The sequence below is a fragment of the Phalangium opilio genome, unplaced genomic scaffold (genome assembly GCF_054372755.1).
Source record: "Phalangium opilio isolate 3A_F unplaced genomic scaffold, DU_Popi_V2 ptg000003l_1, whole genome shotgun sequence".
NCBI lineage: Eukaryota > Metazoa > Arthropoda > Arachnida > Opiliones > Phalangiidae > Phalangium > Phalangium opilio.
The window spans coordinates 1,618,561-1,630,345 of record NW_028324145.1 but is presented as its reverse complement, the minus strand read 5'-3'; the positions used below and the strand labels follow the sequence as shown (position 1 = coordinate 1,630,345).

Here is an 11,785-nt window from a genome sequence, read left to right as displayed (position 1 = left end):
GCTCCCTGGTGGGCTCGAACCACCAATCTTTCGGATAACAGCCGAACGCGGTAGCCATTGCGCCACGGAAGCTCAGATATTAAATGGTTGTCAGGTATTGTTGAAAAACTATGGCTTTTTACGTTACATTTGAGATCTCAAAACACAGCTCCCGGGTGGGCTCGAACCACCAACCTTTTGGTTAACAGCCGAACGCGCTAACCATTGCGCCACCAAAGCCTAAAAATTAAATGGTCGCCAGATATTGTGGAAAAACTTTGGCGTTACCTTTGAGACCTCACAACGCCGCTCCCGGGTGGGCTAGAACCACCAACCTTTCGGTTAACAGCCGAACGCGCTAACCATTAAGCCACGGAAGCTCAGAAATTAAATAATCGTCAGGTATTTGAGATCTCACAACACCGCTCCGGGTGGGCTCGAACCACCAACCTTTCGGTTAACAGCCGAATGCGGTATTCATTGAGCCACGGAAGCCCAAAAATTAAATAGTCGTCAGGTGTTGTGGAAAAACTAAGGCTTTTTACGTTACATTTGAGATCTCACAACACCGTTCCCGGATGGGCTCGAACCACCAACCTATCGGTTAACAGCCGAAAGCGCTAACCATTAAGCCACGAAAGGTCAGATATTAAATGGTTGTCAGGTATTGTGGAAAACTTATGACTTTTTACGCTACATCTGAGACCCCACAACACCTCTCCCGGATGGGCTCGAACCACCAACCTTTCGGTATACAGCCGAACGCGCTAGCCATTGCGCCACGGAAGCTCAGATATTAAATGGTTGTCAGGTATTGTTGAAAATTTATGGCTTTTTACGTTACATTTGAGATCTCAAAACACCGCTCCCGGGTGGGCTCGAACCACCAACCTTTCGGTTAACAGCCGAACGCGCTAACCATTGCGCCACGAAAGCCTAAAAATTAAATGGTCGCCAGATATTTTGGAAAAACTTTGGCGTTACCTTTGAGACCTCACAACGCCGCTCCCGGGTGGGCTCGAACCACCAACCTTTCGGTTAACAGCCGAACGCGCTAACCATTAAGCCACGGAAGCTCAGAAATTAAATAGTTGTCAGGTATTGTGGAAAACTTATGACTTTTTACGCTACATCTGAGACCCCACACCACCTCTCCCGGGTGGGCTCGAACCACCAACCTTTCGGTTAACAGTTCAACGCGCTAACCATTGCGCCACGGAAGCCCAAAAATTAAATGGTCGTCAGGAGTTGTTGATAAATTTTCGCTTATTACGTTACATTTGAGATCTCACAACAACGCTCCCGTGTGGGCTCGAACCACCAACCTTTCGGTTAACAGCCGAACGCGCTAACCATTGAGCTATGGAAGCTCAGAAACTAAATGGTTGTCAGGTATTGTGGAAAACTTATGACTTTTTACGCTACATCTGAGACCCCACAACACCGCTCCCGGGTGGGCTCGAACAACCAACCTTTCGGTTAACAGCCGAACACGCTAACCATTGCGCCAAGGAAGCCTAAAAAATAAATGGTCGTCAGATATTGTGGAAAAACTTTGGCTTTTTACGTTACATTTGAGATCTCACAACACCGCTCCGGGTGGGCTCGAACCACCAACCTTTCGGTTAACAGCCGAATGCGGTATTCAGTGAGCCACGGAAGCCCAAGTATTAAATGGTCGTCAGGTATTGTTGAAAAACTATGGCTTTTTACGTTACATTTGAGATCTCACAACACCGCTCCCGGGTGGGCTCGAACCACCAACCTATCGGTTAACAGCCGAAAGCGCTAACCATTGAGCCACGGAAGCTCAGATATTAAATGGTTGTCAAGTATTGTGGAAAACTTATGACTTTTTACGCTACATCTGAGACCCCACAACACCTCTCCCTTATGGGCTCGAACCACCAACCTTTCGGTTAGCAGCCGAACGCGCTAACCATTGCGCCACGGAACCCTAAAAATTAAATGGCTTTCAGATATTGTGGAAAAACTTTGGCTTTTTACGTTACATTTGAGATCTCACAAGACCGCTCCGGGTGGGCTCGAACCACCAACCTTTCGGTTAACAGCCGAATGCGGTATTCATTGAGCCACGGAAGCCCAAAAATTAAATTGTCGTCATGTATTGTTGAAAAACTTTGGCTATTAACTTTACATCTGAGACCTCACAACACCGCTCTTTGGTTTGATCGAACCACCAACCTTTCGGTTAACAGCTGAACGCGCTGTCCATTGCGCCACGGAAGCCCTAGTATTAAATGGTCGTCAGGTATTGTTGAAAAACTATGGATTTTTACGTTACATTTGAGATCTCACAACACCGCTCCCGGATGGGCTCGAACCACCAACCTAACGGTTAACAGCCGAAAGCGCTAACCATTGAGCCACGGAAGCTCAGATATTAAATGGTTGTCAGGTATTGTGGAAAACTTATGACTTTTTACGCTACATCTGAGACCCCACAACACCTCGCCCGGATGGGCTCGAACCACCAACCTTTCGGTAAACAGCCGAACGCGCTAGCCATTGCGCCACGGAAGCTCAGATATTAAGTGGTTGTCAGGTATTGTTGAAAAACTATGGCTTTTTACGTTACATTTGAGATCTCAAAACACCGCTCCCGGGTGGGCTCGAACCACCAACCTTTCGGTTAACAGCCGAACGCGCTAACCATTGCGCCACGAAAGCCTCAAAATTAAATGGTCGCCAGATATTGTGGAAAAACTTTGGCGTTACCTTTGAGACCTCACAACGCCGCTCCCTGGTGGGCTCGAACCACCAACCTTTCGGTTAACAGCCGAACGCGCTAACCATTAAGCCACGGAAGCTCAGAAATTAAATAGTTGTCAGGTATTGTGGAAAACTTATGACTTTTTACGCTACATCTGAGACCCCACACCACCTCTCCCGGGTGGGCTCGAACCACCAACCTTTCGGTTAACAGCTGAACGCGCTAACCATTGCGCCACGGAAGCCCAAAAATTAAATGGTCGTCAGGTGTTGTTGATAAATTTTCGCTTATTACGTTACATTTGAGATCTCACAACAACGCTCCCGTGTGGGCTCGAACCACCAACCTTTCGGTTAACAGCCCAACGCGCTAACCATTGCGCCAAGGAAGCCTAAAAAATAAATGGCCGTCAGATATTGTGGAAAAACTTTGGCTTTTTACGTTACATTTGAGATCTCACAACACCGCTCCGGGTGGGCTCGAACCACCAACCTTTCGGTTAACAGCCGAATGCGGTATTCAGTGAGCCACGGAAGCCCAAAAATTAAATGGTCGTCATGTATTGTTGAAAAACTTTGGCTTTTTACTTTACATCTGAGATCTCACAACACCGCTCCCGGGTTTGATCGAACCACCAACCTTTCGGTTAACAGCTGAACGCGCTATCCATTGCCCCACGGAAGCCCAAGTATTAAATGGTCGTCAGGTATTGTTGAAAAACTATGGCTTTTTACGTTACATTTGAGATCTCACAACACCGCTCCCGGGTGGGCTCGAACCACCAACCTATCGGTTAACAGCCGAAAGCGCTAACCATTGAGCCACGGAAGCTCAGATATTAATGGTTGTCAAGTATTGTGGAAAACTTATGACTTTTTACGCTACATCTGAGACCCCACAACACCTCTCCCTTATGGGCTCGAACCATCAACCTTTCGGTTAGCAGCCGAACGCGCTAACCATTGCGCCACGGAACCCTAAAAATTAAATGGCTTTCAGATATTGTGGAAAAACTTTGGCTTTTTACGTTACATTTGAGATCTCACAAGACCGCTCCGGGTGGGCTCGAACCACCAACCTTTCGGTTAACAGCCGAATGCGGTATTCATTGAGCCACGGAAGCCCAAAAATTAAATTGTCGTCATGTATTGTTGAAAAACTTTGGCTATTAACTTTACATCTGAGACCTCACAACACCGCTCTTTGGTTTGATCGAACCACCAACCTTTCGGTTAACAGCTGAACGCGCTGTCCATTGCGCCACGGAAGCCCAAGTATTAAATGGTCGTCAGGTATTGTTGAAAAACTATGGCTTTTTACGTTACATTTGAGATCTCACAACACCGCTCCCGGGTGGGCTCGAACCACCATTCTATCGGTTAACAGCCGAAAGCGCTAACCATTGAGCCACGGAAGCTCAGATATTAAATGGTTGTCAGGTATTGCGGAAAAATTATGACTTTTTACGCTACATATGAGACCCCACAACACCTCTCCCGGATGGGCTCGAACCACCAACCTTTCGGTAAACAGCCGAACGCGCTAGCCATTGCGCCACGGAAGCCCAAAAATTAAATGGTTGTCAGGTATTGTTGAAAAACTATGGCTTTTTACGTTACATTTGAGATCTCAAAACACTGCTCCCGGGTGGGCTCGAACCACCAATCTTTCGGATAACAGCCGAACGCGGTAGCCATTGCGCCACGGAAGCTCAGATATTAAATGGTTGTCAGGTATTGTTGAAAAACTATGGCTTTTTACGTTACATTTGAGATCTCAAAACACAGCTCCCGGGTGGGCTCGAACCACCAACCTTTTGGTTAACAGCCGAACGCGCTAACCATTGCGCCACCAAAGCCTAAAAATTAAATGGTCGCCAGATATTGTGGAAAAACTTTGGCGTTACCTTTGAGACCTCACAACGCCGCTCCCGGGTGGGCTAGAACCACCAACCTTTCGGTTAACAGCCGAACGCGCTAACCATTAAGCCACGGAAGCTCAGAAATTAAATAATCGTCAGGTATTTGAGATCTCACAACACCGCTCCGGGTGGGCTCGAACCACCAACCTTTCGGTTAACAGCCGAATGCGGTATTCATTGAGCCACGGAAGCCCAAAAATTAAATAGTCGTCAGGTGTTGTGGAAAACTTATGACTTTTTACGCTACATCTGAGACCCCACAGCACCTCTTCCGGGTGGGCTCGAACCACCAACCTTCCGGTTAACAGTTCAACGCGCTAACCATTGCGCCACGGAAGCCTAAAAATTAACTGGTCGTCAGGAGTTGTTGATAAATTTTCGCTTATTACGTTACATTTGAGATCTCACAACAACGCTCCCGTGTGGGCTCGAACCACCAACCTTTCGGTTAACAGCCGAACGCGCTAACCATTGAGCTATGGAAGCTCAGAAACTAAATGGTTGTCAGGTATTGTGGAAAACTTATGACTTTTTACGCTACATCTGAGACCCCACAACACCGCTCCCGGGTGGGCTCGAACAACCAACCTTTCGGTTAACAGCCGAACACGCTAACCATTGCGCCAAGGAAGCCTAAAAAATAAATGGTCGTCAGATATTGTGGAAAAACTTTGGCTTTTTACGTTACATTTGAGATCTCACAACACCGCTCCGGGTGGGCTCGAACCACCCACCAACCTTTCGGTTAACAGCCGAATGCGGTATTTCATTGCGCCACGGAAGCCCAAAAATTAAATGGTCGTCATGTATTGTTGAAAAACTTTGGCTTTTTACTTTACATCTGAGACCTCACAACACCGCTCCCGGGTTTGATCGAACCACCAACCTTTCGGTAAACAGCCGAACGCGCCAGCCAATGCGCCACGGAAGCCCAAAAATTAAATGGTCGTCAGGTATTGTTGAAAAACTTTGGCTTTTACGTCACATCTGAGACCTCACAACACTGCTCCCGGGTGGGCTCGAACCACCAACCTTTCGGTTAACAGCCGAACGCGCTAACCATTGCGCCACGAAAGCCTAAAAATTAAATGGTCGCCAGATATTGTGGAAAAACTTTGGCGTTACCTTTGAGACCTCACATCGCCGCCCCCGGGTGGGCTCGAACCACCACCCTTACGGTTAACAGCCGAGCGCGCTAACCATTAAGCCACGGAAGCTCAGAAATTAAATAGTCGTCAGGTGTTGTGGAAAACTTATGACTTTTTACGCTACATCTGAGACCCCACAGCACCTCTTCCGGGTGGGCTCGAACCACCAACCTTCCGGTTAACAGTTGAACACGCTAACCATTGCGCCAAGGAAGCCTAAAAAATAAATGGCCGTCAGATATTGTGGAAAAACTTTGGCTTTTTACGTTACATTTGAGATCTCACAACACCGCTCCGGGTGGGCTCGAACCACCAACCTTTCGGTTAACAGCCGAATGCGGTATTCATTGAGCCACGGAAGCCCAAAAATTAAATGGTCGTCAGGTGTTGTTGATAAACTTTCGCTTATTACGTTACATTTGAGATCTCACAACAACGCTCCCGTGTGGGCTCGAACCACCAACCTTTCGGTTAACAGCCGAATGCGGTATTCATTGAGCCACGGAAGCCCAAAAATTAAATGATCGTCATGTATTGTTGAAAAACTTTGGTTTTTACTTTACATCTGAGACCTCACAACACCGCTCCCGGGTTTGATCGAACCACCAACCTTTCGGTTAACAGCTGAACGCGCTATCCATTGCGCCACGGAAGCCCAAAAATTAAATGTTCGTCAGGTATTGTGGAAAAACACTGACTTTTTACGTTAAATCTGAGACCTTACAACACCGCTCCCTTATGGGCTCGAACCACCAACCTATCGGTTAACAGCCGAAAGCGCTAACCATTGAGCCACGGAAGCTCAGATTTTAATTGGTTGTCAGGTATTGTGGAAAACTTATGACTTTTTACGCTACATCTGAGACCCCACAACACCTCTCCCGGATGGGCTCGAACCACCAACCTTTCGGTAAACAGCCGAACGCGCTAGCCAATGCGCCACGGAAGCCCAAAAATTAAATGGTCGTCAGGTATTGTTGAAAAACTATGACTTTTTACGCGACATCTAAGACCCCAAAACACCTCTCCCGGGTGGGCTCGAACCACCAACCTTTCGGTTACCAGCCGAACGCGCCAACCATTGAGCCACGGAAGCTCAGAAATTAAATGGTTGTTAGGTATTGTGGAAAAACTTTGACTTTTTACGTAACATCTGAAACCTCACAGCACCGCTCTCGGGTGTGCTCGAACAACCAACCTTTAGGTTAACAGCCGAAGGCGCTAACCATTGCGCCACGGAAGCCTAAAAATTAAATGGTCGTCAGATATTGTGGAAAAACTTTGGCTTTTTACGTTACATTTGAGATCTCACAACACCGCTCCCGGGTGGGCTCGAACCACCAACCTTTCGCTTCCAGCCGAACGCGCTAACCATTCAGCCACGGAAGCTCAGAAATGAAATGGTTGTCAGGTATTCTGGAAAACTTATGACTTTTTACGCTACATCTGAGACCTCACTACACCGCTCCCGGATGGGCTCGAACCACCAACCTTTCGGTTAACAGCCGAACGTGGTATTCATTGAGCCACGGAAGCTCTGAAATTAAATAGTCGTCAGGTATTGTGGAAAGCTTTGACTTTTTACTTAACATCTCAAACCTCACAGCACCGCTCCCGGATGGGCTCGAAGCACCAACCTTTCGGTTCACAGCCGAACGCGCTAGCAATTGCGCCACGGAAGCCCAAAAATTAAATGGTCGTCAGGTATTGTCGAAAAAGTTTGGCTTTTTACGTTACATTTGGGACCTCACAACACCGCTCCCGGATGGGCTTGAACCACCAACCTTTCGGTTAACAGCCGAACGTGGTATTCATTGAGCCAGGGAAGCTCTGAAATTAAATAGTCGTCAGGTATTGTGGAAAAACTTTGACTTTTTACGTAACATCTGAAATCTCACAGCACCGCTCCCGGATTGGCTCGAACCACCAACCTTTCGTTTAACAGCCGAACACGCTAGCCATTGCGCCACGGAAGCCTAAAAAATAAAATGTTCGTCAGGTATTGTGGAAAAACACTGACTTTTTACGTTACATCTGAGATCTCACAACACCTCTCCCGGGTGGGCTCGAAACACCAACCTTTCGGTTAACAGCCGAACGCGCTAACCATTGCGCCACGGAAGCCTAAAAATTAAATGGGCGTCAGGTATTGTGGAAAACTTATGAATTTTTACGCTACATCTGAGACCCCACAAAAACCTCTCCCGGGTGGGCTCGAACCACCAACCTTTCGCTTACCAGTCGAGAAAGGTCGATTTTGAAAATGGTATTAAAAATCGAGGTCCATTTTTATTTATTGATCAATCGAGATGAAATCACTTTTAATAGATAATTAAGCTGAATTTGGTCAGAAATTTGTCCAGAAAAAAATGCATTCAAAAGTGTACCGAAAAAATCGCATGTTTTTTTCTTCAAGATACAAAATCCGTGACAACGATTTCTTACTGAAAATTGAATTAACAGTTTTTTGAATGAATATCGTTACATTTGCTTGAATTAAAGCAAAAAATACAAAAATAATGGTTTCAGAGGTTATATTTGAAAATAGTGAAAAAATTCTCAACATGTGCTTCTCTGGTCGAGAAACGTCGATTTTGAAAATGGTATTAAAAATCGAGGTACATTTTTATTTATTGATCAATCGAGATGAAATCACTTTTAATGAGTATTTAATAGGTAATTAAGCTAAATTCGGTCAAAAATTTGTCCAGAAAAAAATGCATTCAAAAGTGTACCGAAAAAATCGCATGTTTTTTTCTTCATGATACAAAATCCGTGACAACGATTTCTTACTGAAAATTTAATTTTAACAGTTTTTTGAATGAATATCGTTACATTTGCTTGAATTAAAGCAAAAAATACAAAAATAATGGTTTCAGAGGTTATATTTGAAAATAGTGAAAAAATTCTCAACATGTGCTTCTCTGGTCGAGAAACGTCGATTTTGAAAATGGTACTAAAAATCGAGGTACATTTTTATTTATTGATCAATCGAGATGAAATCACTTTTGATGAGTATTTTGTAGGTAATTAAGCTGAATACGGTCAAAAATTTGTTCAGAAAAAAATGCATTCAAAAGTGTACCGAAAAAATAGCATGTTTTTTTTCTTCAAGATACAAAATCCGTGACAACGATTTCTTATTGAAAATTGAATTTAAACAGTTTTTTGAATGAATATCGTTACATTTGCTTGAATTAAAGCAAAAATTACAAAAATAATGGTTTCAGCGGTTTTATTAGAAAATAGTGAAAAAATACTCAAAATGTGCTTCTCTGGTCCAGAAAGGTGGATTTTGAAAATGGTATTAAAAACCGAGGTCCATTTTTATTTATTGATCAATCGAGATGAAATCACTTTTAATGAGTATTTAATAGGTAATTAAGCTGAATTCGGTCAAAAGTTTGTCCAGAAAAAAATGAATTCAAAAGTGTACCGAAAAAATCGCATGTTATTTTTCTTCAAGATTCAAAATCCGTGACAACGATATCTTATTGAAAATTGAATTTAAGCAGTTTTTTGAATGAATATCGTTACATTTGCTTGAATTAAAGCAAAAAATACAAAAATAATGGTTTCTGAGGCTATATTTGAAAATAGTGAAAAAATTCTCAACATGTGCTTCTCTGGTCGAGAAACGTCGATTTTGAAAATGGTATTAAAAATCGAGGTACATTTTTATTTATTGATCAATCGAGATGAAATCACTTTTAATGAGTATTTAATAGGTAATTAAGCTGAATTCGGTCAAAAATTTGTCCAGAAAAAAATGCATTCAAAAGTGTACCGAAAAAATCGCATGTTTTTTCGTCAAGATACAAAATCCGTGACAACGATTTCTTATTGAAAATTGAATTTAAACAGTTTTTTGAATGAATATCGTTACATTTGCTTGAATTAAAGCAAAAAATACAAAAATATTGGTTTCAGTGGTTATATTTGAAAATAGTTAAAAAATTCTCAAATTGTGCTTCTCTGGTCGAGAAAAGTCGATTTAGAAAATGGTATTAAAAATCGAGGTCCATTTTTATTTATTGATCAATCGAGATGAAATCACTTTTATGAGTATTTAATAGATAATTAAGCTGAATTTGGCCAGAAATTTGTCCAGAAAAAATGCATTCAAAAGTGTACCGAAAAAATCGCATGTTTTTTTTCTTCAAGATACAAAATCCGTGACAACGATTTCTTACTTAAAATTGAATTAACAGTTTTTTGAATGAATATCGTTACATTTGCTTGAATTAAAGCAAAAAATACAAAAATAATGGTTTCAGAGGTTATATTTGAAAATAGTGAAAAAATACTCAAAATGTGCTTCTCTGGTCGAGAAACGTCGATTTTGAAAATGGTATTAAAAATCGAGGTACATTTTTATTTATTGATCAATCGAGATGAAATCACTTTTAATGAGTATTTAATAGGTAATTAAGCTGAATTCGGTCAAAAATTTGTTCAGAAAAAAATGCATTCAAAAGTGTACCGAAAAAATCGCATGTTTTTTTTCTTCAAGATACAAAATCCGTGACAACGATTTCTTTTTGAAAATTGAATTTAAACAGTTTTTTGAATGAATATCGTTACATTTGCTTGAATTAAAGCAAAAAATACAAAAATAATGGTTTCAGTGGTTATATTTGAAAATAGTGAAAAAATTCTCAACATGTGCTTCTCTGGTCGAGAAACGTCGATTTTGAAAATGGTATTAAAAATCGAGGTACATTTTTATTTGTTGATCAATCGAGATAAAATCACTTTTAATGAGTATTTTGTAGGTAATTAAGCTGAATACGGTCAAAAATCTGTCCAGAAAAAAATGCATTCAAAAGTGTACCGAAAAAATAGCATGTTTTTTTCTTCAAGATACAAAATCCGTGACAACGATTTCTCATTGAAAATTGAAATTAAACAGTTTTTTGAATGAATATCGTTACATTTGCTTGAATTAAAGCAAAAATTACAAAAATAATGGTTTCAGCGGTTATATTAGAAAATAGTGAAAAAATACTCAAAATGTGCTTCTCTGGTCGAGAAATGTCGATTTTGAAAATGGTATTAAAAACCGAGGTCCATTTTTATTTATTGATCAATCGAGATGAAATCACTTTTAATGAGTATTTAATAGATAATTAAGCTGAATACGGTCAAAAATTTGTCCAGAAAAAAATGCATTCAAAAGTGTACCGAAAAAATCGCATGTTTTTTTCGTCAAGATACAAAATCCGTGACAACGATTTCTTATTGAAAATTGAATTTAAACAGTTTTTTGAATGAATATCGTTACATTTGCTTGAATTAAAGCAAAAATTACAAAAATAATGGTTTCAGCGGTTTTATTAGAAAATAGTGAAAAAATACTCAAAATGTGCTTCTCTGGTCCAGAAAGGTGGATTTTGAAAATGGTATTAAAAACCGAGGTCCATTTTTATTTATTGATCAATCGAGATGAAATCACTTTTAATGAGTATTTAATAGGTAATTAAGCTGAATTCGGTCAAAAGTTTGTACAGAAAAAAATGAATTCAAAAGTGTACCGAAAAAATCGCATGTTTTTTTTCTTCAAGATTCAAAATCCGTGACAACGATTTCTTACTGAAAAATTAATTTGAACAGTTTTTTGAATGAATATCGGCACATTTGCTTGAATTGAGGCAAAAAAAAAATATTGGTTTCAGTGGTTATATTTGAAAATAGTGAAAAAATTCTCAAATTGTGCTTCTCTGGTCGAGAAACGTCAATTTTGAAAATAGTATTAAAAATCGAGGTACATTTTTATATATTGATCAATCGAGATGAAATCACTTTTAAAGAGTATTTAATAGGTAATTAAGCTGAATTAAGTCAAAAATTTGTGCAGAAAAATTGCATTCAAAAGTGTACCGAAAAAATCGCATGTTTTTTTTCTTCAAGATACAAAATCCGTGACAACGATTTCTTACTGAAAATTGAATTTGAACAGTTTTTTGAATGAATATCGGCACATTTGCTTGAATTGAGGCAAAA

General features: G+C 41.1%; 3 non-coding genes across 3 annotated transcripts; all 3 read right to left on the bottom strand.

Annotated features, from left to right (window-relative positions):
• Nucleotides 1-695: 695 nt before the first annotated feature.
• On the bottom strand, nt 696-768 carry TRNAY-GUA (transfer RNA tyrosine (anticodon GUA)). Its single transcript has one exon. It is a non-coding gene; the product is annotated as a tRNA-Tyr (tRNA).
• A 6,037-nt stretch (nt 769-6,805) lies between these two features.
• On the bottom strand, nt 6,806-6,878 carry TRNAT-GGU (transfer RNA threonine (anticodon GGU)). Its single transcript has one exon. It is a non-coding gene; the product is annotated as a tRNA-Thr (tRNA).
• A 513-nt stretch (nt 6,879-7,391) lies between these two features.
• TRNAH-GUG (transfer RNA histidin (anticodon GUG)) lies at nt 7,392-7,464 on the bottom strand. Its single transcript has one exon. It is a non-coding gene; the product is annotated as a tRNA-His (tRNA).
• Nucleotides 7,465-11,785: the final 4,321 nt, after the last annotated feature.